Below are 27,152 nucleotides of genomic sequence, written 5' to 3'. Positions count from 1 at the left end.
GGTGGAGTCTTTAGGGTTCTCTATATATAGTATCATATCATCTGCATATAATGATAATTTTACTTCCTCCTTACCAATTTGGATGCCTTTTATTTCTTTCTCTTGTCTGATTGCTGTGGCTAGAACTTCCAGCACTATGTTGAATAGAAGTGGAGAAAGTGGGCAACCTTGTCTTGTTCCTGATCTTAGGGGGAATGGTTTTAGCTTTTCCCCATTGAGTATGATGTTAGCTGTGGGTTTGTCATATATGGCCTTTATTATGTTAAGATATGATCCCTCTATTCCCACTTTCTTAAGGGTTTTTATCATAAAAGGTTGCTGTATTTTATCAAATGCTTTTTCTGCATCTATTGATATGATCATGTGATTTTTATTTTTCATTTTGTTAATGTGGTGTATCACATTAATTGATTTGCGGATGTTGAACCACCCCTGCATACCAGGGATGAATCCCACTTGATCATGGTGTATGATCTTTTTAATGTATTGCTGAATTCTGTTTGCTAATAATTTGTTGAGAATTTTTGCATCTATGTTCATTAGAGATATCGGCCTGTAGTTTTCTTTCTTTGTGGTGTCTTTGTCTGCTTTTGGGATCAGGGTGATAGTGGCTTCGTAAAAAGTGTTTGGGAGTCTTCCTTCCTTCTGGATTTTTTGGAAGAGCTTGAGGAGAATAGGTGATAATTCTTTTTTGAACGTTTTGAAAAATTCACCTGTAAAGCTAGGCCTTTATTCTTATTTAAGCTTCAATAAAATTATTTACATGTAGTATTCTCCTTTAATTTTTATGATAATCCAAGGGTGCTGTAATCCACATTTTCCAATGGGAAAAGAGGACTCTGAAAGTCCAAGCCATTCATTCACTATTCAACAGCACTTGGAAACTTTTTAAGAGATCTGGATATGTCAAAGGTGTTCTTCACGACCTAGAAAAAGGTACCCATTTCTGCAGAAGCTTAATAGGATCCCTCTCTAAAACAAACTAGTCTCATTGTAGAAATCTTAAGAGAATTTTTGGAAAAAAGAATTGAAGAATAACAATGATGGTCTTCAAGTAATTTTAAAGGCAGCAAACCTAGATATATGTAGATAGGTAGGTAGATAGGTAGATGACTAGAATAAGAAAGGAAGCGCTGTCTTATATCTGGTACAAGTAAAAGACAGTGGAACCAAAAGCAATAGTATAAATTAAACATTTACGGATGGGCTAAATATCAATTTCAAATTGCTATATTTTCTTAGTCAGCCTCTAAAACAGGCATTCATTGCAGATTGGAAACATCCATGAGAAAAAGAGCCAGGAACACATAAGAAAAACAATTTGAAAATTTACAGTTTTAGCAAACCCTGCATTCAATCATCAGATCTTGTAGGTAGAAAATGCAGGATACTGTGATGGGACAGAATATAAATCATTAACCTCAAATTTTGAACTAACTCAACAGGAATACTAAAATGCAAGATATGTATTCTGACATTCCCAAAACCTGGGGAAATTTTTCACAAGGCACTATATCAAGGTTTTGGTTTTTACCCATAACTTATGCACAGGGTTTCAAGGTAAAGATCCATATTGACTCAACTGTTTTGTAAATATTCTTATCCAGGCGACCTGATATTCCTTTCTCAAAATAAATTACTGGAGTCAATCATAGTTCTTTAATATTCCTTGTAAAATTATCTCTCTCTCTCTCTCTCTCTCTCTCTCTCTCTCTCTCTCTCTCTCTCTCCCTCTCTCTCTCTCAAAATCTGACCAATGTGTGTGTTTTTTAATTTATTGGGGTGACAATTGTTAGTGAAATTACATAGATTTCAGGTGTACAATTCTGTATCACATCATCTATAAATCCCATTGTGTGTTCACCACCCAGAGTCAGTTCTCCTTCCATCACCATGTATTTGATGCCCCTTAACCCATCTCCCTCCCCCCATCCCCCTTACCTTCTTGACCAATGATTTAAGGCAAAAAAACAAAAAACAAAACAAAACAAAAAAAAACAACAACAACAAAAAGACAAAGCATATACTTTCATAATAAAGAAACCACACCCTGTGAGAGACTCCTATGGTTCATTTTTGAGTGCTCTTATTAATTGAAACTCTGGGGACCTAAAGCATTTTAGCACTACTTAATGAAAGGCAGTCATCCTGCTAGATAATTTCACATTAGTAGTAATGACTTATAAGTGCCACTGAAAGCCAGCTCTATCCACTGGAACAGAAAATGCCATCATTAAAACGTCCAATTCTATGGAGGGTTTACATTGATAATAAATGGGTTATTAAACATTTACTGCTTTATTTTTACTAAAAGCACATAGTAAGTCTACAGACTCCAGCAATTACTCTTTCCTAACCTCTGTGAATCAATGTGTTTTCAATACAAATGAATGTACCATACATCCATTAAGAATCCATAATGGAATTTGTTTTAGATTAAATATGAGTATGAGTGTTCCTGTTATTAAGGATGGGATATTCTAGTGTGTTTCTATGTTGAGCAACATTTTAAGATGGCAGCAAATTAAAAATCATTAGGCAAAAATGCTTTAATTTAGTTCATGCTCACTATTGGATTATAACTAAATGGTTTTAAGAAGAACATTTTAAGGAGAGGATTTGGTAAGAATTTTACCTGGAAAGATCTGAATTTAGGCACTGACTGTAATCGTACAACCAGCTCAAAATGATCCTATCCTGCTTAATGAGATACCGAGTTGCTTTTTCAGCAACAACAGACTAAAACTGCAAGTCATAGAACCACAGCATACAGAGACAGAAATCCGACCTCCAGCTTCATCTGGAAACAAAGTCTCCCCATTCCCACAGAATCAAAGAATCAGAACATAACCGGAACTTAACCACTGGTACCCTTTTGGAAGCCAAGTATCCACTGTCTACAAAAATCCATAAATGGCCAAGTTCTAACATCCTCCAATTAAAATTTTCTCCACCAGTACTTCTGTATACCTATTCTCCTAACCTCTTAATAACCCTTAACTTAGTCAAGCAAGCAAAATGGATTTGAGGCACCACTACATAAGGTCTTCTATCCTCTCAGTTGGCACTTTTTCAGTCAACAAACATTTCCTTACTCCAAACTCTAATGTGTTGAATATGGGCCTTTTGAATCACCTGTCATTCAACCTTTGGTTCTGTAACATGAACTCTCTCCCTTCATCTTTACCTCACCTCTTATTACCAATGTTGAACCTATCTGATTTACTTCCTGTAGATTAGAGAATGTAAACAGTAGGCTTTCTGGTAAATCCTACCTTAGAGATGCTTTAATCATCTCAGAGAGTAGTACTGGCCTGTACAGTGTTTTAAATATGAGTCAGTATCTATAAGGTCAAGTGCCTCCTAACGACAGGGATATATTCTGGGAAATGCATCATTAGGCAAAGTCCTCATTATTCGAACACAATAGAGTGCATTTACACACACCTAAATACTATAGCCTACTACACATACAGGCAATGCGGTATACCCTGCTGCTCTATAGAAGAGAGAAAATCATTTTCCCACTACCCTTCTGGGATCTTGGCTGAGACATCCCTGTAATAAAAGACAGATTAACAGGGGAAAAACAAAAGTTGACTAACAAGTACACCTCCTGTATAAATGGAGGAGACCCAGGAAAACTGAGAAACTAGCCCCAGTGGCTGAAGCCACCACCTTAAATACCATCTACAGGTGATGACAAAAGAAGATGTTGGGAATGGGAGGAGTCAGTTATGGGCGATTACCAGGAAAAGCACAGTAAACAAGGATAAGACTGTCATGCAGATTTAAGTCACTGTATTCTTCATTGATAGATTCATAGACATAGTATCATCTCCCTCTAACTGGTACAGCAAGGGAGATACCCTTACAAATGGAGATTTCCTTTAAAAACATAAGTCTGTTACAAAGCATAAGTTCTACTTGTTTTTCAGAGCTTCTCCCATGTCTGAGTTTTCTTACAGTTAACTAGTCAAAAATAATCCTTATGACAGAGACATATTTTGGGGTGTCAAATTCTGTTACCCTACAGGCTACAAGTATGTACAGCATTTTAATGTGAGTAAAAAGGGGGGCTATGTACAAGTTCAGTGAAGGAAAGTAACCTCTTGACTGAGCAGGTCATTGTGGGTAGTCATGCCTCAGACCTAAAAAGACTTATCGTTGTCTTAAGCAAGCCCTGTCCATTGTTCTTGTGCACCTAGGTTAACACATCTTGGAAATGTAAGAAGTAATCCTCTTTTTAGGATCCTTGGGGTGTGTAACCACCCTCAAGGGAGCAAATAATCTTGTTAACCATACCTTAATCTAATCATAGGGATTTTCCCCACCTTGCTTTCTCCCATGTTCCTGTAATCTTCCTTACATCTCCCCGCCTTGATTCTAAATGTATAAAAAGAACTGCAAAACTATCATTCTCTGAGCATTTGAGATCTTGCTTCCTGGAATGTCTTCAGCTTGGCTCTAATAAACTCTTATATAAATTCTCTACAGATTTAGACATCTGTATGTCAATATTACTGTACCAAATACTGTGGGCAATTGTCATACAATGGCACATATTTGTGTAATGCATTGTGCTACAATGTTATGACAGCTATGATATCACTAGGCAATAGAATTTTTCAGCTCCATTATAATGAGTGGGACCACTGTCATATATGCAGTTCATCCCTGACCGAAATGCCAGTGGGCAGTGCATGTCTTTACTTCTAAAGTCAAGGTTTTTAACATAAAAATTCATATTTTTGGTTTTATCTTTAAAAAGATCTGAAAACACAGCAACACTTGCACTCATTACCACACTGTAACAACTAGAGGTGAACAATGAGAGCCCCAGGATAATGGGCACCTTCCATCTGTTTCCCTACAACCTCCATCACTCCCTGGTACTCGCAACTAAGGCTAAGTACTTTGCCTTTTATCATCTTCACACACAGCTGCTTTCATCATTTAGCTTAACTCTCCCATTTACTGGTGAAACTGAGGGTCTTCATAATTTTGATTTGATTTGTGACTATAGCATTAGAAATCATTTTTTTCTTCTCCTCTCTCTCTCTGCACACCTCCCAGACCTAGACTTTCCCCTGGATAATCACTAACCTCTGAGGCAGCAGAGGACAATAGCTGGGTCCTCACTAATGGTCACACAGTCTGGACCACTGGCAGGCTAAACAAAACATTTTGACCTAAGTTATGTTTCAGCTCCTGAGCCCTAAGGTGGAATGACCACATGGCTACATTGCGATGAAACTGGATAGAGGGACACCAGAGCTGACCTCAAGACCTGAAGAAAGGATCCATTACCCTCACTTCACCTTTGACCAATGAGCTCCTAACACAAACCCGAAGCCCTAATCCACAGTGTTGTGTGCTTTTGCGCTGTATCATCTGTAATCTACAGTCCACGTAGGATTCAGCTCTTTAAATACATGAGCTCATCCATTCTCTGGATTGGCCAATCCTATAATAAACTACTTCTTTTCTACACTGCAAGTTCCTGCGCATGCATTTCTTCTGGCTGGTGCAAGAAGGCAGATGGACTCACATTGAGATGCAGTAACACTGGTCCTACAGATATCTGTGTGACCTGTAGGTGTAGCAAAACATTTCATTTCAAAATGAGGAAGACCCTTCCCAACTGCAATCTACTCTCTCTATAGCAGGCAGGGTGATTCTGAAAAACAGGGAAGTCAAATTGCATCATTACTCTGGTCAAATCTCCTTCATTTTCCTCAGATCCAAATTCCTTACTCTGCCCAAACTAATGCCCTCAAAGTACAATAATCCCACTTCCGTAACCCTTCCATCCCCCAATACCCATCCCTTTATTCTTTCTGCTTTAGTCACACCAATCTTTTTGCTGTTACTCAAATAAACTCCTGTCTCACATCCTTTTTTACTACCTGTTCCGTCAACAGGTGTTACCTTGGGTAGGAAAAACAGAGCCACAGGGAGAAGGGGAATGGAAGGGAAGGAGGAAACAAAGGAGGGAGAAGATGAGATCATTCTTAAGAAAAAGGTGCAGCTAATAGACAGGCCAGATCTTGATTTCAGGGTCCAAGTACTGATCCAGGATGCCATTTTGTCCCTCAAGGTAAACTTTAGCTAATTATAACGGATTCCAATATCATTAGCATTTCAGGCAGGGAAAATCTCCACCATGTGTTGCCATGACAGTTTGGACAGGGGCCAAATAAGTCAAGAGAATCCCACCTCCCAAAGGGAAGGAGTGAGTGGTCAGTGAGGACCCACCTAAAAACACCTATAATGCTACGCATAAAACTTGAATACTTCACACCCTCATTTTGAAAGTAATAAATTCCTAAACCTCTTTATTCTTCTGTGCAGTTGCTCTTCTCTGGCCTGCGAGCTCCCACTATTTTGGAAATATACTATCTTCTCCTCCTTTTAATAAATTCACCATTTGCTTGGCTTAGTCCATGCATCCTTGAATACTTCCCTGTGATAACACCGAGAACCCATTTTCCAACAACACGTGGAATGCTCTTTCCCAAGATGTCATTGATCGGAAATGACTTTTTCACTGAGATCTCTCTCTATATATATTTTTTATGTTTGCAACCTAACCGTATACCAGCAATCCCTTGCCCCCCCAACCCCATCCCCTTCCCTGCCTTATTATCTCCATAGCACTTTTGAATATATTGAGATAGAAAAACCATAGTCAGTCAGGGACATGGCCACAGGTGGAGGGGATTAAGGCCAAGACCATAGGAAAAGCCAAAGGAAATGACTTTAAAGTAGCTAACAATTTCAAACTGCAGGCCCCGCCAGAATAATCAGCCCAGGTGCAGAGGGCCAATGAGCTTGTAACAATTTCAAACTGCAGATTAACTGTCCAGATAAAAGAGACCAATCAGCTCTAACTCAGAGGCATTAATAGTTCCCAGTGTAGCCCACTCGTGGGGCATTCCACTTTCAGATCCCTCCTCTCTTATTTTCGGAGAGCTGTTCTCTTGTGCTTTACTATAAATCTTTATTGTTTAAACCTTGCCTCTCTGATCCATGTCCCCATTCTTTGGCGACTGCTAGATTACGATCCTGGGAACACGCCAAACGCCAGAATCCTATATCAATATGGAGTACCATATTTTTAAAACAAATTTTCATTCTTTTCCCTCTAGCTGCTCCCTTTAAGCTACCTTCTCATGAAGATAGAATATTTTCTGTTGCTCATTCCTATCCTGCTGCTGTGTTCTCAGCATCTAGGAGAGCATATGGAGCATAGGATACTCAACATTTACTGAAAAAGGGTAAAATGTATATAACAATGACTTTATACTTTGAATACCCTTAGTAGCCATTTGCATTCACTAAGAAAAATAGTTCTGTTAACTTTTGGGTGGGAAATAAAGAGCTAAGGTATATAATACGTTAAAATTAAAACATGTTAAACAAATTTGGAGAAAAAATTCTTAATGGACCTTCAATGACATTTAAAGCAAATGAAGAGGAACATAACATGTCATCCTAAAATCTGCCACTCTGGCATAAGGAGTATTTTGAGCTGAAAGCAATGAAGAAACAGCAAATACCCCCCCACTTTCTACCTCAAAGCAAGGAATAAATTTTCCTTTTGTAAAAGAAATTTACATCTGTAAAAAAAAAAAAAATCTATTTGTAAAGGTGTTTTCCTCTCCTTTCCAGAAATAAGATAACTACTCAGAAGACAACTCTTACCACCTGAGATGCCTGGAATTTACATATCAAAGGAACCTTATTTCCATACATTTCCTAGTCACCTTCCCACAATTCCCCAACCCACCCAAACACCCTTTTCCCTTATCTAGTCGCTTTTCTACACTTTTTTAGCCTTTGTTAAAAAAAGTATATAAGCCCCCAGGTCTAACTCCTCCTTCACTGATTTTCATTTCTTTTATGTCTGTCAAGTGCATACAAAATAAGCCTTTGTTCCTATTAATTTATCTTTTATCAGTTTAATTTGGAGACTCCAAACTCTAAACCTAAGAGACCAGAGGAAAGTTTCTGCACCCCTACAGTAACATACAATTTAATTTTATTGGCCACTAACATTAAAGTGCAGGAATGCCATACGTTTAAAAACCTGTGTTACTCAGTAATTGTTTTCTAAACACTTGGATAAAAATTAATTTTCTTCTCTCTCCCTTTCTAGTTCTCTCTCTTTCCCTCTCCCTGTCCCTTCTTTTAGGTTTTTTCTCTTACACAAGCACAAATATGTGATTATGAAATGGGATATAAAGTATAAATATGAATGAGAATTACAACCCTAAAATTAGGAGAAAAATGTTTTATAAGTAAACAGGATCAAACATTTAAAATGTAAAAAAAGGGTCCACGTCTAATTTACAGTAAAAATCTGTAGCTAACATGACTGAGGTTCTCAATAAATAAGAGTTATTGTTTGAAATCGGGAAAGCTAAATGTTATTTCTTAATAATCTCATAAATTAATGAGAATTAAAATTTATTCTTAAAACAAAGATTGACAAAATGGAAAATGATTTTGACTTCATTTTAACATTTTTCACTCAAAAACTTTCTCCTTGGTAGCCCAATATGTACAGGCATTGCCAGAGTACTGATTTAAAGAAAATTCCACAAAACATTGATATGCAAATTCTGATTGTTTCAGCTCAAATAGTCATTTGCATAAACTAATTTAAAAATGGGCTATTAACTCTGCTTTGAGCTTGATAATGGGAAAACCTAAAGATGTGGGTTGTAGGAGTTAATTGAGAAGTTTAGAAAATCCCCACCAAGTCTGCAAAACATCCTGTTTCCTAGTCAGCCATTAACCAAATATTTCCAGTGGGTGAGAAAGATGTTTGTAGCAATGGGGTAATTATGCACTTGAAAGAAAAATATCCAGTGACTTAGAATTATTGTAATTTCCTTTTATACCTATACTTGTTCTTAATACCTATCAGGGGTGTCAAAACTTTTTCCAACAGTTTTTACCAAGGGCCATATGCGGTAAAATACACAAACAGCCAAGCCACTCACTCGAGGTGAAGTACACGTTGCCTCACCTGGTTTATTTAAGTAAACTAAAAATATTTTTGGAATTTGCTGCGGACCAATTAACAATGGATTGTGGACCGCATTGGCCTGCTGGACACAGTTTTGACACCCCTGACTAAACAATCATTCCTTTTTTTATATTGTTAAGTCAGCCAATAATCATTAAGTCTGTATGGAAAAAAACAAAGTTAAATAATAATTCAAAATCACACAATTAGTTGTGTAATCAATTGGAAAGGATGAATCTATTTTAATGCTAAATTATTCATACTGTCTAGCTTTCTTTATTTAGCATTCTGAGAAGAATTGTGTGTTTGTGGGAGCATAATTAGTAGTTGTGCTATTTTGTCTGGCTGAAAAAAGAATTAAAACCTCCCTTGGTCTGGTGCGTAAAAATCTTTCTATGTTTTGTACTGCTTTAAAACTTATTTATACTTATCTGTATTGTTATTTTTGATCTGGGTTATATGTTTTAGCTACAGAGGTACTTATGTTCATAGACATGGTTTCTTTGGGTTTGGAATTTCAACTAAAGGAGAGTGGAAATACAGAAATAGCAGCTGTTACACCTTTGTCACAGCCCATATGTAAGATTTGATAAAGAGAAATCTGGCCAGGCAACTTAGTAACATATCCAAATGTGAAATATGCATCTATGACCTAAGCCCTTTTCTAAGTGACTGAAAGCAGCCTGTCATTTAAATGGCACAGGTACAATAAACCAAAGACCTTTAATATGCATTGAAATTACTTGTTACCCTGTGTTGATACATCCTACTGGGCAAAGATTGATAATATATATCTTTGTTTCCCAGAACTTGTCATAATGTTTGGTACATTGTAGGATCTTCACAAATATTTATGGAAAATGATAAGTGCTTCAATGTAAGATAGAATATAAAGAAAATCAAGAAATCAGGAAAAAGAGAAAGAAGTAAATTTTTATATTTTTAGCATATAAAGTCTAGAGATAGACTGGCCTTAATATAACTAAGACTAGTGACATAAGGACTTGCACAGATAAAAATAGAAAATATGATTCAGTTTAGTAGTACTAATGAGACAGTTTAGTTAGTATATTGCTAGGTAGACAGGGAGTTCCCTGGTGGAATAAACAAAAAAACAGCCATATCCTAAAACTCCAGGTTCTGGAATGTTTCCTTCACTCCAGGACAAAGATATGAGAATGCACCTCGAAGTTAATAAATGATCTCAAGTCCTTTTTGCCTGGACAAAGGAGCAGATCTGATAGATAGAAATGGGTTATTTTGTTAACCCCTTCAGGATGGGCAAACAGGACAAATCTGATAGAATTCCATTAGAAGGCTCCAGCCCCCTTGCCCAAGCAGGCAAGGGAGGGTATAAAAGAAAGAACTTTTGCCTCAGTCACTGGGCACCCCCATTCGGGACCCCCTTCTGCTCAGGAGCTCTGACCCTTTGCTTTCAATAAACTTTTTGCCTCTCTTGGGTCCATGTTTCCATTCTTCAGTCTCACAAGACACGGTCCCAGCCCACACCCAGAAACTGCCAGGAGATCCAAATCCTACCTCATTTGGGGACTCACAGAGAAAGATCCAACATCATTTACATCACTGCTGTGTGATACAGTTTGGCACACCACCATTACCACCACCACCACCACACACACACACACACACACACACACACACACACACACACATACACTTTCTTTGGTCTTTGGCTGAACATATATTTAAGGTTGTGACTCAGCCCACCTTTAAGAGTTGCTCATTTTTCCCTGAATATTTTCTCCTGTGAATTATACCTGTTAATAAACTTCTGTTTGTATTTCTATTGTTAATGTGTTTTTTATTACAAGGGGTCTCAGCCAGGCACTCAGTAGAGACAAAATTATTTTTTGTACAATTTCATTTATGAAATTAAATTAATTTTAAAGTTATACATACATTATATTATTATATAAGTATATATACATATACAAGTGTATCTGTAATACATATAATTCCATTTAATAGCTATAAGTTCAGCATTTTCAGAATACTATAAACTATTTTATTTCTATGACAGATAATATAAATTTCATAAAAACATGTCCTGAGGTTTCATTTATTCTTCATCATTGTTCCTACCTGTGATTCCTGGGTGTAATCCAGGTATGAGTATATTTCTTTGAGATGAATATATAGTATACTTCATGTAATACATAATACGTACATATTACCCTAGAATTATAGAATTACCAACCCAACAAGAAAAGATCGTATTTATCTTAGCAAAAGGCATCAAATCCAATTCTTCATATAATGTGTTTTTTATAAATGCAATTCCAGTATAAATGCTGACAGTACCTCCTGTGCATAGACTCTTGTAGTGTTCCTTAGTTATCCTCAGTGTTCCTGAAGTTATCACAGTTCCTTCACCTCCTTCAGAATTACTCGTAGTTTTGACACATGATGAAAGCAAAATAAGAGGCAAATGACCTAAATACTTTTTTAGTATTGAAACGTCCTGTGCTATGATTTTTTGAAACATATTTTCAATGACAGCTGAAATGAAGAATTCTGATTAATTATGACATTTGAGATATCTTTTTTTTATTGCATACATAACTGGTTTTCGAGTTACACAAAAATGAATGTATTCGCTAATCTTTGATAAGTAGGTTTTAAGTTAGGAGTCTGAGGAATTACGGTATAATCACAAGCAGTTGCACTTATCTCAAGTCCTAGTGCTGGGTAAATGTACTCAGAATCTTTAGTTTAATTTAAAAGGAATATCCACAGTTACCCTTGGATCAAGTGTTTAGCGACAATCTACTACTTACAGTTGAGTTATGATAAAGGACAATATAGCTACACTGTTATTAATATCAGCATAAAAATTTATAAGTGTCTCATTACACACACGTGCACATGAATACAAGCTGACAATATACAACTGAAACGTCCTGTGACCAGCTCAAGTTAAAATATAGTGAGATATTTAGGAATTCCCTAGATTTATAATGCCATTATTTAACAAAAGTAAGTACATAGTTGGCCAGCTCCCTAGATTAATGAAGCATATATTAATAAATATATCATGGCTTTAATGCTACACCTTAGCCAACTTCTCAAACTCAATTAGCCTCACAAGCAAAAATACTTCTGGAACCGTATTTATATCCCTTCCTTTGTTGTCCCTTGACTACTGCCAGTATCGCTGATTCAACATTCACCACAGCAAAGTATCTAAACAATCTTGTCTGTTGCTCTATAAAATGAAATCAACAAAGATTGTAGGACATCAAAGTAATCTGTATTCCCATATTTTATTGTCATATCCAATTAAAACACAGACATATGCATGCATGCATGTCTGATATACTGTGCAAGTAAGCATGCGTCCTTCAGACAAAGTACACCAAGTCAAAATTCTATTTTCTAAGGGAAGTGAATTATGTTAATACCTTGCCGACATTGTCATTATGAACAATATTGTTTCTTTTAGCACCATGCAGTTATGCTTCTCATCCCAGAAACCATAAAACAAAAGCCAATCTAGTTCCATGAATCTAATCTTCTCGCTCTCAACTAAATCCAAAAGTAAAACTATTCTGATCAAAACATATTATTTGCAAAGATGAAAATATTGTATGAATTTAAAAAATAAATAGACCGAACATATTTGATGTACTTAAAGCCCAGCATCAGTCCCCAATGTAGTAGATTTTCTACATAACAAATATACTAGACAGTTCCTGCAGATCAAGACAGGATAAACCATCAGGTGCTATATTTAAAGACATTTCTATGTTTTGCCAGAATGATAAATAATTATATTTCTTCCTGCATGATCGTTATATGATAAAATTTTATCCTACAAACAATACTTAAGTCAAAACAATTATTAGTTTTCACACACGATGTCAATTGTTGAGTATTTTAAAGGTGATTTAAAAGTCAGACTACAGTCTTTAAATGTAAAACTAAAATAAACAAAAAAAGGTCAAACATCTGCATTTAAATATAAAAAAAATATTGCAAGATTTAATTTATATAGATCTATTGCTGGAAGAAAATTTTATCAGCTTCTAAATAATCACATTATTAATCATCAGATTCAGATCCATCTAGAATTAATTATATTAATTAACTTAATTAAAACTATTTCCTAGTACTTAAAAAATGCTAAATATTGTTTAAGGCCCAGTAATTAAACCAGACAACACAGAACCCCAAATCTCATTGTAACTTATATTTTAGAGTGATAGAGGTAGAATTTGGGAGGCAGATAAACAAAACGAGAAAAATAATATCTAGCCTTCTGCAAAGAATTAAAATAGGATTATGCAAAAATGTGGAAGAACAATCTAGGCAGAGAATTTAAGTAATGTAAAGGCCCTAAAGTGAGAACAAGGTTTGCTGAAAACAGAAAGAAAACCAGTGTGGCTAGATCTTAATGGATAGGAGGAGAGAGGAGTAAAGAGCAGTTGTGTGCTGCTAAATGTTTACCTGGCTTTCTAGAAAACAAATATATGTATATAGAAACACGGTAAGTTTATTATAAATTTTACTGATATAAAAGATGTCTAGCATACCATCTGCAAACAATAATAAACTATACAATATCCTATGCTGTAAAATCTGGATAGCCAATTTTTCTCACAGAATGCTTCAGACTTTTGCTGAACAACAGTTCAGTATCGACAGCCAAACTATAGTTGTAAGTGATGAATAAGTATAACTCTAGAGTAAATGTTGATTGATATTTGTTTGCTTAATGAGCAAGATGAAAGTAAAACAACAAAGACATACGTTGGAACTTCACTCATTGTTCAGTGATATGATTATCTTTGCTATACTGCACAGTACTTTCCTGGAATATGTATTGGAATATGCACTCAAGGTTTTGTGCTATTCACAATTGAACAGCTATACACAACACACTGTTAAGTTTACTTTGCACTGATGAAATTTTCTCCAGTACTTTTTTATGTCTACACAATCAACAAAACATTAAGCAACCCTATTTATAGTGTTTGCCAATTTTGATGGTGTAAATGCCTCCATGGTTTATTTCAAGCTATTAACATGAATTCACTGTACATGAAGTGAGAAAGAAATGTGCAAGAGCAAACCATTATATAGTATTTCCACCACATAGGATACGCAATATACATTTTAAAAAAAGAGCATAGACAGGTAGGAAAATGTCATAATTAGGAAGTGATTAGTTTTGAGCATTTATTGCATTTGCTTGTGATGCAATTTACATAATTTTAAGATTATATTTTTAATAATTGGTTTTAACAACTGGTTTGCAAAATTCCTGAAAATTTAACTACTAGTTCTCACAAGTAAATGCAAGTTGATTTCAGCACACTAGCTCCATACAGATACAGTAATATATAGCTCAATACACCCCTGCAGACGTATTAATAAACAGGAACATAGTTGGTAAGAACATTGTAAATTAGGGCAGGAGTTTCTATTTCATTGAAAGAATGAAAAACAAAATGGAGGTTTGAAATCAGGAGAGAGAGATGATTCAAATTGTGTTTTAAAATCCCTCTCAGTGCTCTGGAAAATTGATTTCAAGAAGGTAAGAATAGATGCCGGGAGACCAGACAGACGTGCCTGTAAAAGTCTAGGTGAAAGATAATGAGGGCTTAGAAAATAATGCACTTGTTGCAGTGACATTTAAGAGACAGACTGACAAGACTTATTGATGGCCTGAGGTAGAGACAGCACAGCCCTAAGAACAGACCAAGAAGACCCACATATCACATTCCTAGAAGCTCTTTTATATTATTGTTGATCTCATAAAGAAGCTTTTAGAAAGCTCATTAACTATGGATAACTACAGACAGACAGAGGAGCTAAACTGGCTGTGCAGAGCAAAGGAAGCACATCGGACTAGCTGGTGGGGGGCCAGTAGGGAGTGGAAGTTAGGACTGTATGAAGAATGCATTGACTGTGCTGTAGAAAACTCAGAGGAAAAATGTCTACTTTTGTCTTGAGAGTCTTTCTCAACTCACCTGGAGTCAAAGTCCAGGCAGACAGAGTGCCCTCTCTCCCTGTCTGCTTGAAAGAAAGAACCTAGAACTGCCTAAATCCTGAGATGGAAAGTGACATATGGAGGAGAAGCATCGCAGACTCTCTTCTCCCGAGAGATTGATTATGTCAGGCCTATCTCTGAAGGAGCCTGAGTTGAACCCAGCTTCCTACCTCTTCATACCAAGCAGAATAGTACTACCTTCTGGTTTATTAGTGTTGGCCTTACAAGAAGGGGAATTCCCAGGATAATTTGGGAAGAGTATTGGGTATAGCTTGATTTATAACTTTTAACTAGGCTGCATAATACAGATTTGCAGGCTTCCATTTACACTCCCGTTCTAGGACGCACAAACATTAAAGGCAATGTGGGAAGGGAAGACAAAGGAAAGCCCAAAATCCAAGATGACTTCTAGATTTTACAATGGCTATTAGTATGATTGAGTCCCTTTATTAATGCCACACAGATCAATCTAAATTCAATAAATTTCCAGTCAAAATCCAATCAGAAATTTTGGTAAGAACTAGACAATCTGGTTTAAAGTTTTTGAAGTCACTTTTGAAAAAGAAGCATAAGAAAAGGAACTTGTTCCTGTAGGTATTAAGCAATACTGCAAATCCATTGTGGCATACTGGATTAGATACAGGCTAATGAGCCAGTGAAAAATATTAAAGAAGCTATAATTATATTTGTCATACAGAAGTAACATTACAAACCACTGGAGAAAGTCTGCATTATTTGCTAATGTGTATTTTTAAAAAATGCCTCAGTGCCTCTAAAAAATGGTGTTTTTCTAATTCATAACAGAAAAATTTCAAGTTAATCTACTTGAATTGTATGTGTGATTCTAAATGCAAAATTTAAAATATTTATGATTGAGAGAGGAATGATTTCTGACACACCTTGCAAATTATACACACACAAAAATGGGTAGGGAGAAAATAAAATGTTCTCAGAATATCACAATGGAAGATTTCTGCCTAATGTCATCTAGGGGATGGCAGAGAAAAAGATATCTGTACTACTGTAAATGGCAAAGGCTTAACAACAAGAGTTCTTAAAACCTGTTGGAGGGAGGCAACCTAAGAGAAAAATGGTAATGACTATGATGAGTCAGCTTATAGAAGGACATACCCAAATAGCTAATTAGTATTTCAGAAAGACGATCAGTCTCACTAGTAGTCAGAGAAATGTATACTGAACAGTGAGATTCCACTTAACATCTCTCAGGTAGACAAAATCAGAAAATTGGCTTCTACCATCAAGCTTTGGTGAAGTTAAGAAGGGAAGGTTTCTTGACCTCGCTGATCAAGTAAAAACTATCATAGCCATGCTGAAAGCAATCTGTCAGGGCTTAGTGAAGCTATCTATGCGCATAATCTATGCCAGGACATATTCCCAAGGAAACTCTCAAACTGATCTATAAGAAGCATCCAGGACAATGCCTGGCACGTTGTTTTGAACCATAAACAGTTAGAAACATCCTAAGTATTTATCACTGGATAAGTAAAAAGCGAAACACACGATTAACTGAGCTAGGCAGAGAGAATCACTAGGAGACTGGATGGGTAAAATGTAGTAAATGCTTATGATGAAAAACAATGCAGCTATGGGCTACTCAGACCTTAGAATATGATATAGTCACGCACTGCTTAAATACGGCTTACATGTTCTGAGCAATGTGCCATCAGGTGATTTGTGGTTGCAAACATCATGGAGTGTACTTACACAAACCTAGATGTGGACTACACACACCTACTACACACCGAGGCTATATGGTATAACATTGGACTAAATGTGGTCCATCATCGATCAAAATGTTGTTTTGCAGAGCATGACTGTAGTTAGAATCACTGAACAAACACTGTAACAATAGGAATAAAGTTCAATAACATTGAGTGAAAAAAGTAATCAGTGAGATGAACAGCACAATACCCTCTGTGCATTTATGCATATATTTTAAAAAACACAAAAGAAATTCTATTTTTAAGGAAATTCTATTTTTATGGGTATATTTATTTACTTATAAGTAAACTTTGAAATTATTACTGGAAGAATGTATCTTAAATACACTAGAGTGGTGCCAGAGAATGAGTTTGAGAAAGGAAAATATTAGTTTTCTATCACTGCAGTAACTATTGTTTTGCAAACTATATAAATTTGATCTTACACTTCTGTAGCTCAGAAATCTGATATGGTTTGCATTGGGCTAAAATCAAAGGGTCAGAAGGGCTGTGTTTCTTCCAGGAGCCTCTGGGAGAATTGTAGCTTCTGGAGGCCCCCTTTCTCCATCTTCAAAGCCAACAAATATTGCATCTCTTTGTGCCTTTCTTCTATCTCCCTCTGAGTGCCCCTTTCCCTCCTACTTCCACTTTTACAGATTCTTGGGGTTACATTGGACCCATTTGGATAATCCAGGATACTCTTTCTACCACAAGGTCCTTAACTTAATTGCAATTTGAAGTCCCCTCAGCCATCAAAGGAAACATATTCACAGGTTCTAGGGATTAAAATGTGGACATCTTCATGGGGTCATTATTCTGTCTACTACAGGGAAAGATAAAAATAAGAAAATAAAACAAAGATTGAACAAGCTGGGAATCTATATAATTTATTTAAATCACACAATTATCAGGAAAAAAAACAAACTCTCTTTGACTATTTCTGGTACACAATAGGGATTTCTCAGTTTGGATGAATTTGCCCCAACCACACAGCAAGATATCACCATGTATGGTAACAGGCAGAAACAGACTAAAAGAATTTAAGGGGGTTTCAGAAATTCAAACTGCTCTGTTACTGAAATACTAGTGTGTGTGTGTGTGTGTGTGTGTGTGTGCGCGCGCATGTGTGTGTGTGTGTGTGTGTGTGTGTGTGTGTGTGTGTGTGTGTGTCTCAATATATCCATTTCCTGGTTGGTTACCTTTCTTTACAGATTGTTTGCTTTGCGAAAAAGAAAGGTCACATTTGCAGGCTCAAGGGAACTTCGGAGAATCATCTCCTGGTGTTCTTTTGGCAGAGAGCTCCCTCTGGAAACATACAGAGGAACTGCTCTCCAGGTAACCCAGCTGAACAGAGCTCATATTTCTTCCTTCTGGCTTTCTTGGGAGCACTCTTCTGCTTTCCAATGACAGCTTTCCTGTCAGGATGACTGAAGTTTAGCTATAAGATGAGAGCAAATCAACCTTACTGAAGAATATCAATACTTATTTTCCAATCCTTTATTTATATTTCCTTAGACACATCAGCCCTGAAAGATGTAAGAATAGTAGCCTGTAAAATGGGATTAGAGGAAGGACCATTACAACGTCTGGCTAAAAGAGTAAACTACACGTGATCTGCCCAGCTGTCAAGAAAAAAAAAAAAAAAAACAAAAAACAAAAAACAAAAAACAACTCTACCAGAAAAATAGCATCTGCTCTACCCCTGCCCTCACTAATGGCCAGCTGTTTCCAGTTATTCTCACCTGCTGGCCAGGTGCTCTCAGGATGAACTCTCACCAGGGGTGAAGCAAATAAAGACCGCCAAGATTGAACAGTCAAGCTGCTTCAGTACTTTTTTTATTGCCAGGGCCACGAACTTGTTCTGCCCATCTTGCCCTGGCCCTTTCATTTCCTATGACTCTCCAGGTTGCGGGCAGTTTCTGTGAACTTTGCACTGCCCTCTTACTCTGCCTCTGATAACAATGTCCTCCTGCTTTCTGCTTCCCAAGCCTCTGGGTCATTACCTCCCCAGCTCGTCCAGCGAATCCTATTATGCTGTGAATAAAGGTGTGTGGCTAATATTTTTAATCCTTTTTGGAACTATTTCCTATACCAAATTAAACCTTTGATAAGATTCTAGTGATATTAATGTTGTATATTTCACCTACTTTTCTAAACCCAAGGATGCCTCTTTTTCTGTCATTAATCATTTGTAGTAATCAGTGGTAGACTTCCAATATGCACAGATTTAATCTTTTTAATTTTTTTTCTTTAAAATATTAACCTAGGCACTAAGTCCAGGTTAATCTTCAAACACAATGAATTCAACTTGACAATTGTGCTATATTCTCAAATATTCTCCCTCAAGATTTTGTTATATTTAATCCAGTTTTAGGAATGTGTCTAATAATTTGAATGAATGTCTAACAATGTATGGGAATCTTAGATTCATGGAAGAAAGTCTATTGTATTTCACTCAGTATTAGTGTTTTAAAATACGGTATATGATAAAGATTTCAAACTTTGCAGCAGAATGCCTGGGTTCAAATCCTAATTCTGCCATGACTTCGGGCAAGCCATTTAATTTTGTTGTGCCCCAATTTCTTTATTCGCAAAATGCTTACTTCATAGCTTGGTTATGAAGATTAAATAAATTAGTATATATGAAGTGCTTAAAAATGTACCTGGTACACAGTACATTTTTAATAAATAAGCTAATAATATGGCTGTTGTTCATCTGTGCCTTCTTTTTGCTAAAAGTATAAATAGTTTCAATTTCATTATAAAGTTATGTTTAGAGGAAACTTACTGTACATTTAAATGCAAAGCTATGCTTTAGGAATCATAATATTAGCAAATTCAAGAATACAGACATTTCAAAAAATAGATAACCACTTGATATTATTCGTGGCACACAAATAACAGTGTTGTGATAGAGAGGTTAAGGTTGGAGAACAAAGGAAGAGACTTCCAGAACTTACTTAGAATTTATTCAATGATTGTTTCGTGACTAAAGCTAGTATTAACGAAACTAGTGAAGACAGTTAATATGCAGGTGATAGAGAAATACGAATGGTCGACGGGAGATTACAGTCCCCAATCCCATCATTTTCACAGATGAGAACTCAGAAGGACACAGGCCAGAGGTCCAGTTCTGGATCACATGGTTTAGAAAGAATGGAGTCAGAACTAGAAGCCAGACCACCGTGTCCTATACCCAGAGATCCCATCTGCCATACCATATGACTTCATCTGTTTGAAATCTTAGGTTGAATCCATCCGCCAAGGCTACATGTTGAAAAGCTTCATCCTATATACATTTTATTGACAAGACTGCCGAAAGGGTACAATATTTAATTCTGTGTCTTAATTGGCTTTAAAAGTCCTTATCAATAGCAAATACTATCAACCTGCTTGCTGATTTACATCTTCTTTGTTTTATGAGAGATAGCTTTTCCCTAATTAAGTCTCCTTTCAGAATATAGAGATTATACAATACACCTTGAGAAAGCAAATCCCTTTTTCCTAAGAGTCCCATGTTCTTAATATCTAAAGGAACTGAGGCAAAGAAGCTGAACACAATCCAGTACTCCTTCTCTAGCTGAGCTTTCATTTCATACTTCACTACAGATTCTCTAATTCCAACTTTCTCTTTGGGTTGCAGTGTATGCTAAATACACAGCATGTTTAAAAGCCCTGCTGATCCGTTGAGATGCTACACAGTGCATGACCGAGTTTGGCGAGCATGTGTATTGAGAGCCTTTTTTTTTACATCTAAATAAAACAAAGCCTGTGTTCCTATCAGTTTTACTGCTTTGGAGGCCACTAAATCTTGCTACTCTCAAGAGTGCCCTCTCCTCGAAAAGGCATCATCCTAATTGGGATCTGACCAAACAGCTGGATTTACAATGAGGCATTAATCAAAGACTGAAATACACACACACACACACACACACACACACACACACACACCATCCTATAGAAACAAGACTTACAAATGAGTGCTTGAAGACTCATTTCTCACTCTGACCCCTGGGGTCAATGATGTCAGAGAAACTATTTCTGAAAAGAGCTCCAGAGTGGGAGTAAACAATCAGGAACAACAATAATGAGTAGCTCTTGGAGGTCACAGCTGTTGAGCAGCTAATTGTAACTTGTAAAACTGAGCCCCAAGTTATTAATGATCTTGCTGATAAACTTTTTTCCCACTCCAAGTCACACCAGCTTTTATTCTGAGTTCAAAGATAAAACAAGAGCTGCTGTGCCTATAAATGCAAGACTTTTCCTGTCTAGATGCAGCCATGCATATCTGACTGCCTCCCTTCCTGACACACTCAGCATAAGCCAGTGACCTTCATATAAATTGAGGTATGCCTTCTAATTCCAAGATCTCTCCTAAGGGAAGAGATATCAACACTGCCAAATATTTCGCTTTAGCTTGTTAACTACTCAGTATTATAAACCAGACTGAATGAAATCAAATAAGTAATATATTCAGAGAGCCAAAATGATTCTTTCCTTATTTTATATGTAAGTGGTAGAAAACGTATCACTTTCATTTAAAACACAGACACTATATTAAATACTTTAAAATTGTGTTATGGGAGATGAAAATACTTCCAGAGGCTAACAAAAATTACACTGAAGGATAAAAAGAACTGTCTGCTTTTCTCAAAATGTACTAAGGGTAAAGTAATGCAGATACGAGTAAATACAAGGCATATCATTAGAAAATTAGAGAGGACATCACAAATGGGAATTCTATTCCAAGAGATACCTTGAATTCCTCGATGATAATTTAAATCAGGGTTGCTCTCCTCTCAGGTTCATTTTGTATATTACATTTTAGTTTATAGTTTCTTCCCAAGTAGGAGTGAAATATTCAGATTTCTATTATTTATCTAAACAGTCATGTATTTTCACACAGTAGGTTCAGAGTAAATGCGTGTTGAATGAGGGAATAAAATACTTTAATTAGGATGTCTTTCCAGCTGGAGGGTTGTTCACTGCTCTCACCACAGGAAGCCACTAAGGTTCTTGAATGAACCCCGAGGTTGCCACAGAATGATGCAAGGCACTCACCTTTTCCCCCTCCACTACCCCGAGGGAATTAATGAGCAGTTTCCACAAAGACCAGAAGCAAACAACTGAAACTGCAGTTTGTTAGTATAATGCAAGTTAGACTAGGAGAAAACTTGTGTCCTGTAGGGTAGAGGTGGGAGCAAAGCCTCTGATTATTTTGCTGAGATTCAGGTCTGTGAAAGAACATGTATATAAGCATACGCACTCATTTTATTTTATTTTATTTCCTTAATAGGCTTGTCAGTGATATGCCATACAAGCATGACGATATTTTATAAGCTACTTTCTGCTTTCAAAGATGGTGGTCTACAAATCACATATATTTTACTATTGACATTATAATTAATATACCATTAAATAAATTTTGTTGCGTAAATACCATGAGCCATAGATATTAGGTTGGGGCAAAAGTACTTGCAGTTTAAAAAGTTAAAAATAATTGCAAAAACCCGAATTCCCTTTGTACCAACCTAATTAATATTAAGAACCCTGGCAAATACATGATAGATAAAACACAGTTCCTTTCTCAAGAATTTTACAATCAAGTAAGGAAAAGTCACATATATATAACTATAATATGATAGTGTGATAAGTTCCCTAAAATACTTAAGAGCCAAATGTCGCCATCTATACTTACAATAAGTCCCAGAAACTGCCAATAATACACAGATCAATACATTTCCATTGCGCTTGTTACTCCATACACCTACCAAAATGAGAAAATTTCCACCAATTCCAAGTTATTTAAACACCTATCAAATTTCTTGATATTTTCAAAATTAATGCAGTGCCAATGGCAGCTGGTAGGACCATTTTCTAAGTAGTATCAGATCACCTAGGCAGGATGCAGGGAGACTTGACTAATGAATAAATGTATTAACCCCACCCCTTTCAACCTGGATAACATCGTAAGTATAAAATACCAAAAGGCAAAATCTATCCCCCCAGTATCACCCAAACCCAACATCGATCCATGAAATTTTCTAGCCATGAAAAAACCTGAAATAAGCAATGTTGCACTAAAATGAAACAATTCCGATCTCTATATATTCTGGGGAGTTTTTTGTTTGTTTGTTTGTTTGTTTGTTTGTTTGTTTGTTCGTTTGTTTGAGGTGGGAGCAAACCCTGTTACTGTATGGTACGATTTTTCGTTGTCAGCCTTGAAAGACCCAGGGAACAACTAACCAGCAAAAAACAGTCAAAAATGCTATCCAGATTTTGTTCATTCCCTTCTTCTACACTAACCTTTCTAGGACAATCCACCTATTAATGTGATTTTCTCTCTGTAGGCGATATCCAAATCTGTTGTTAAAGATTGCATTTACTTTAATTCCCATTATTCTTAAAATCCCTATAGAACTGGCTCGTGAACACCTGGAGGTATGTCATAATGAAAACTAAAATCATTACCTTCCTCAGAAGCAGTATTCCTTGCCAGCTATTTAATTCAATGTACAGATAAGGAATATAAGCACAGTTTGAACTCATAGCCATAAACTATTTTTAAAACCACACTTCAGGATTTCAAAGCCTTTTACTTAATACAATCCCTTTTTAAAGAAATTAACAAAAGTGCTTTTAGTTTTTCAACTGTAAAGTCTATGGTCACAGTGTCTCAAATATGTTGCCCCAAGTATACATTAAAACTGTAATTTTGCACATTTCAAAGTAGTTAATGCATACATTTATATTGAACTTGTATTTAGATCTATTTTTAATGGAAAAATGTACTTGTCTTCAGGGTAGTAGTCATATAAACAGACTCAAGGAAGTAAAAAGCTTTAGATTTTTTCTATAAATGTCAAAGAATTTCAGATTTGGCACAGGCTTTACAAATAACAGCCAATCCACTGATGTTATAGATAGGGTATTATACAATTTACCTCAATTTACATAGTCTACAAGTAGCAGGTGGTAGATTAATGCTAAGGTGACTACATATATTATCACCCAAATCAGGACACTTCTGAGAATGAAAGAGGATACTATTAAGGTTTACTGCAGGACAACAGGTGTAAACCAGGTCTCTCTGGGGAAACTAAGACATATGGTTAGCCTAACTATAACACATGCAGTGTGTACTTGCTGTTTTAATTGAGAATATTCAATCTGCTATAGAGACAAGAAAGAAACGGAATAGATAAAACTTATGTTAAATATACATAATGCATTGGCAAGTAACTTGGAAGACATAGGCAGAATTCATAAAATGTATTAAGAATAGAGAGTAAGTTAGTGACCTACAAACATATTACACAATTAATGGAATGTAGGTCTCTTGAATATCAATAACACAAATGGAATAAAAGTGTTACTTAAAAAGGATGTAAAGACCAAGGAACTTAAATATTCATAAAGCCTCTAGATTGACAGTTATTCATTCCTAAATCCACCTCCCTTATCGATATCCATTATGGGTTCTTTCCGAGCTCATGTGTTCTCTTCTTAAGAAACACAGATATAAGCCACAGCAGTTCAACACAGTAAACAGTGAGCTACAGCTGTTGTCAGATATAAAACTCTACATCTCTCCAACAAAGTAAGTCTGTGTTACCTCCAGGCACCTTCCAACTATTGAGAGTCCTTGCTTATCTGGTCTTTGTAACCATAACATCAGGAGAAATAACTGATGAAGCAAAGAATGAATAAGGAAACTGCACCATTGCCTAAAACAGAATTAAGAAAGTGTAATCCTTTCATTTATCCCACGGTCCCTATCCTAACTATGTACACCTACCCAGTAGCTTTATCCTGGGCTCCAAGCCCACTGCAGAATAAATACACAACATGAGTCCAGAACCTTGGGATCTTGGTCTGTGAGCCTTTCAGTTCCATAACTTCTCTTATAGCTTGCCTGGTAGTTTATGTAGAAGCTATCATTGCACTGAAAAAAATTCCCACACAAGAGTATATAGCTCCAAACCCCATCAATTTATTTCCAAGGAGGAAAACAGGTGAGTAAACAGACAAGGTATAATAGTGTTGTCATATCCCAGCCTCCAGGGATCATGGAAGGCTTCTTAAAGGAATTGACACCAGAGAATATAGAATAGGATTAAACAGAACAGAACAAAAGAGAAAAATAGAGTCACGAACAATTATTGTTTACTGCATGCTGTAACATTTTCTAATAAATTGATGTGAATTAACTCATCATACCCACAACAACCCTATTTGCATTATTATTGCTATTATTCCTATCAGAACATAAGAGAATGGAGGTATTGAGATGTCACACATCTAGCAATTGGAGAAGCCAGGATTGAAAGTCAGGCATTCTGGCCCAAGAATCTATTCTGTCAATTACTAAATTGCACTGCTCAATACCCCAAGTGCTGAGAACTAAAATGTGACTGGGAGTTAGAAAGGCAAAAAAGGGAGACAAGGCATGGTAATGACAGAACACACACTAAGGTAACTGCCATAGTTCAACAGTTAGAACACGGCATGTGTATGAGGAATTGTACGAGATGAAGCTTCTCAATTCAGCAGGTCCCAGAAAATGATATTACCAAAAGTCTTAACCAAAAACACCCTTTTCACATGGCCCCGTAACTCAAAGCCCACATCACAATCTTATAAGGGAAAATAAGTGAATGCATTATATAGCATGAAAAACAAACAAACAAAAAAAACACAATAAAACAATTTTAAAAAGCCTTGAAATTTTCAATCAATAATAACTTTCTTTTAATTTACTGCAACATCTTATAAAAACTCCACATTCAAGGGCTGCCAGGTGGCTCAGGTGATTGGAGCACTGCGTTTTTAACACTGAGGTCGAGACTGCTGGTTGGATTCCCACATGGGCCAGAGAGCTGCACCTTCTACAGCTAAGATTGTGACAATGGCTCAACCTGGAACTGGACTGCCATGAGCTGCTGGAGGACAGTGTGAGCTGTCATGGACTGCTGTGAGCAGCCAGTGGGCAGCATGAGTGGTTGGCAGTAGGCGAGAGCTGCTGTAAGCTGCTGCAGGTGAGTGGAGTGCAAAGCTCATAATACCAGCATGGGCCAGGGAGCTGTGTCCTACACAACGAGACTGAGAAACAATGGCTTGAACTGGAGTGTGGGGAGGGGAGGACAAAAAACAAAACACTCTACATTCTCTGACCTACAACACAATACAAATAAAGATTTTGATAGATTTTACATCTAATCTAAAGTAGAATTCTGTCCATGGGTTACCTAACCATTTCTACTGTTTAAATTACACACATGTAATTATACATAAGTCTATGAATATACACTTATATAAATGTAGGTCAACTAAAAATAGATAAATGCAAAAATAGAGTTCATACATGTAGCTATTCAACAATACTATGTTGTAGATGTTTAAGACAGTAAGCAAATCTGTATAACAGCAAAAATATAGGTAAGAAATAAACAAAACAGATATCTTCACAGGCCATTCAAATCATTTTGCTAGATTATCTTCCAATTATACATAACCATATTAATTTTCTATTGCTATAATCATATTATTTAATATAGATGAAACCAAATTTAGAAACAGTAGATGAACAAAGGGTACAATTTGCCTTTCAGAAATGAAACTGTGGGAATAAATTACTTTTATAAGACCAACAGTTTCAAATAAAATTGAAAAGTCAATCTGTTTTTGAATCCTTAAGTTTTTAAAGAATAAAAGTCTTTCTTTTTTAATTAAAGCTTATCGGGGTAAAAACTGTTAGTAAAGTTACATAGATTTCAGGTGTACAATTCTGTAATACATTATCTATATATCACATTGTGTGTTCACCACACAGAGTCAGTTCTCCTTCCATCACTATATGTCTGATGCCCTTTACCCTCATTTACCAGCCCCTCCCACCCTCTGGTAACGACTAAACTATTATCTGTGTCTATGAGTTTTGTTTCTTCATTTGTTTGTCTTGTTAATAAGTCAGACAGAAAAAGTCGAGAACCATATTATTTCACTGATATGTGGTATATAAAACTGAAAACAACAAAATAATAAAAATCTTAATGGGTTTACTTTTAATACAGAAATGAAGGTGGATATAAGTATTTTTGGGTCTAAGAAAATGTGTTTCAAGTGTTAATTTATTTTTTTCATATTTCAAGGCTAGCTTGATAAACATATTAATGAAATATTTTGCCATAGTATAATTCTTAAAATTAAAGTGCTTTAAGTATTTAAACAAGTCTTCACTTTTTTTTACTATAGCTTATATGTAAAGCTGTTTAGATCCATCCAGTTAAAGCTTACTCCAATATGTAATATTTCATTTGTGTATTTCCAAGTCTGATCCCAAAATAGCCCAGTGTTTTTCTATTAATCTCAAAATGTATCA

General features: G+C 36.1%; 1 protein-coding gene across 29 annotated transcripts in view; it reads right to left on the bottom strand.

Moving 5' to 3' along the window:
• ADGRL3 (adhesion G protein-coupled receptor L3) overlaps positions 1 to 27,152 on the bottom strand; it is a 744,191-nt gene that overhangs the window by 430,539 nt on the left and 286,500 nt on the right. The gene's annotated exons all lie outside the window — the stretch shown is intronic.

The sequence above is a fragment of the Rhinolophus hipposideros genome (genome assembly GCF_964194185.1).
Source record: "Rhinolophus hipposideros genome assembly, chromosome: 1".
NCBI lineage: Eukaryota > Metazoa > Chordata > Mammalia > Chiroptera > Rhinolophidae > Rhinolophus > Rhinolophus hipposideros.
The sequence above is the reverse complement of the archived record's forward strand: the minus strand, read 5'-3'. Positions and strand labels throughout refer to the sequence as shown.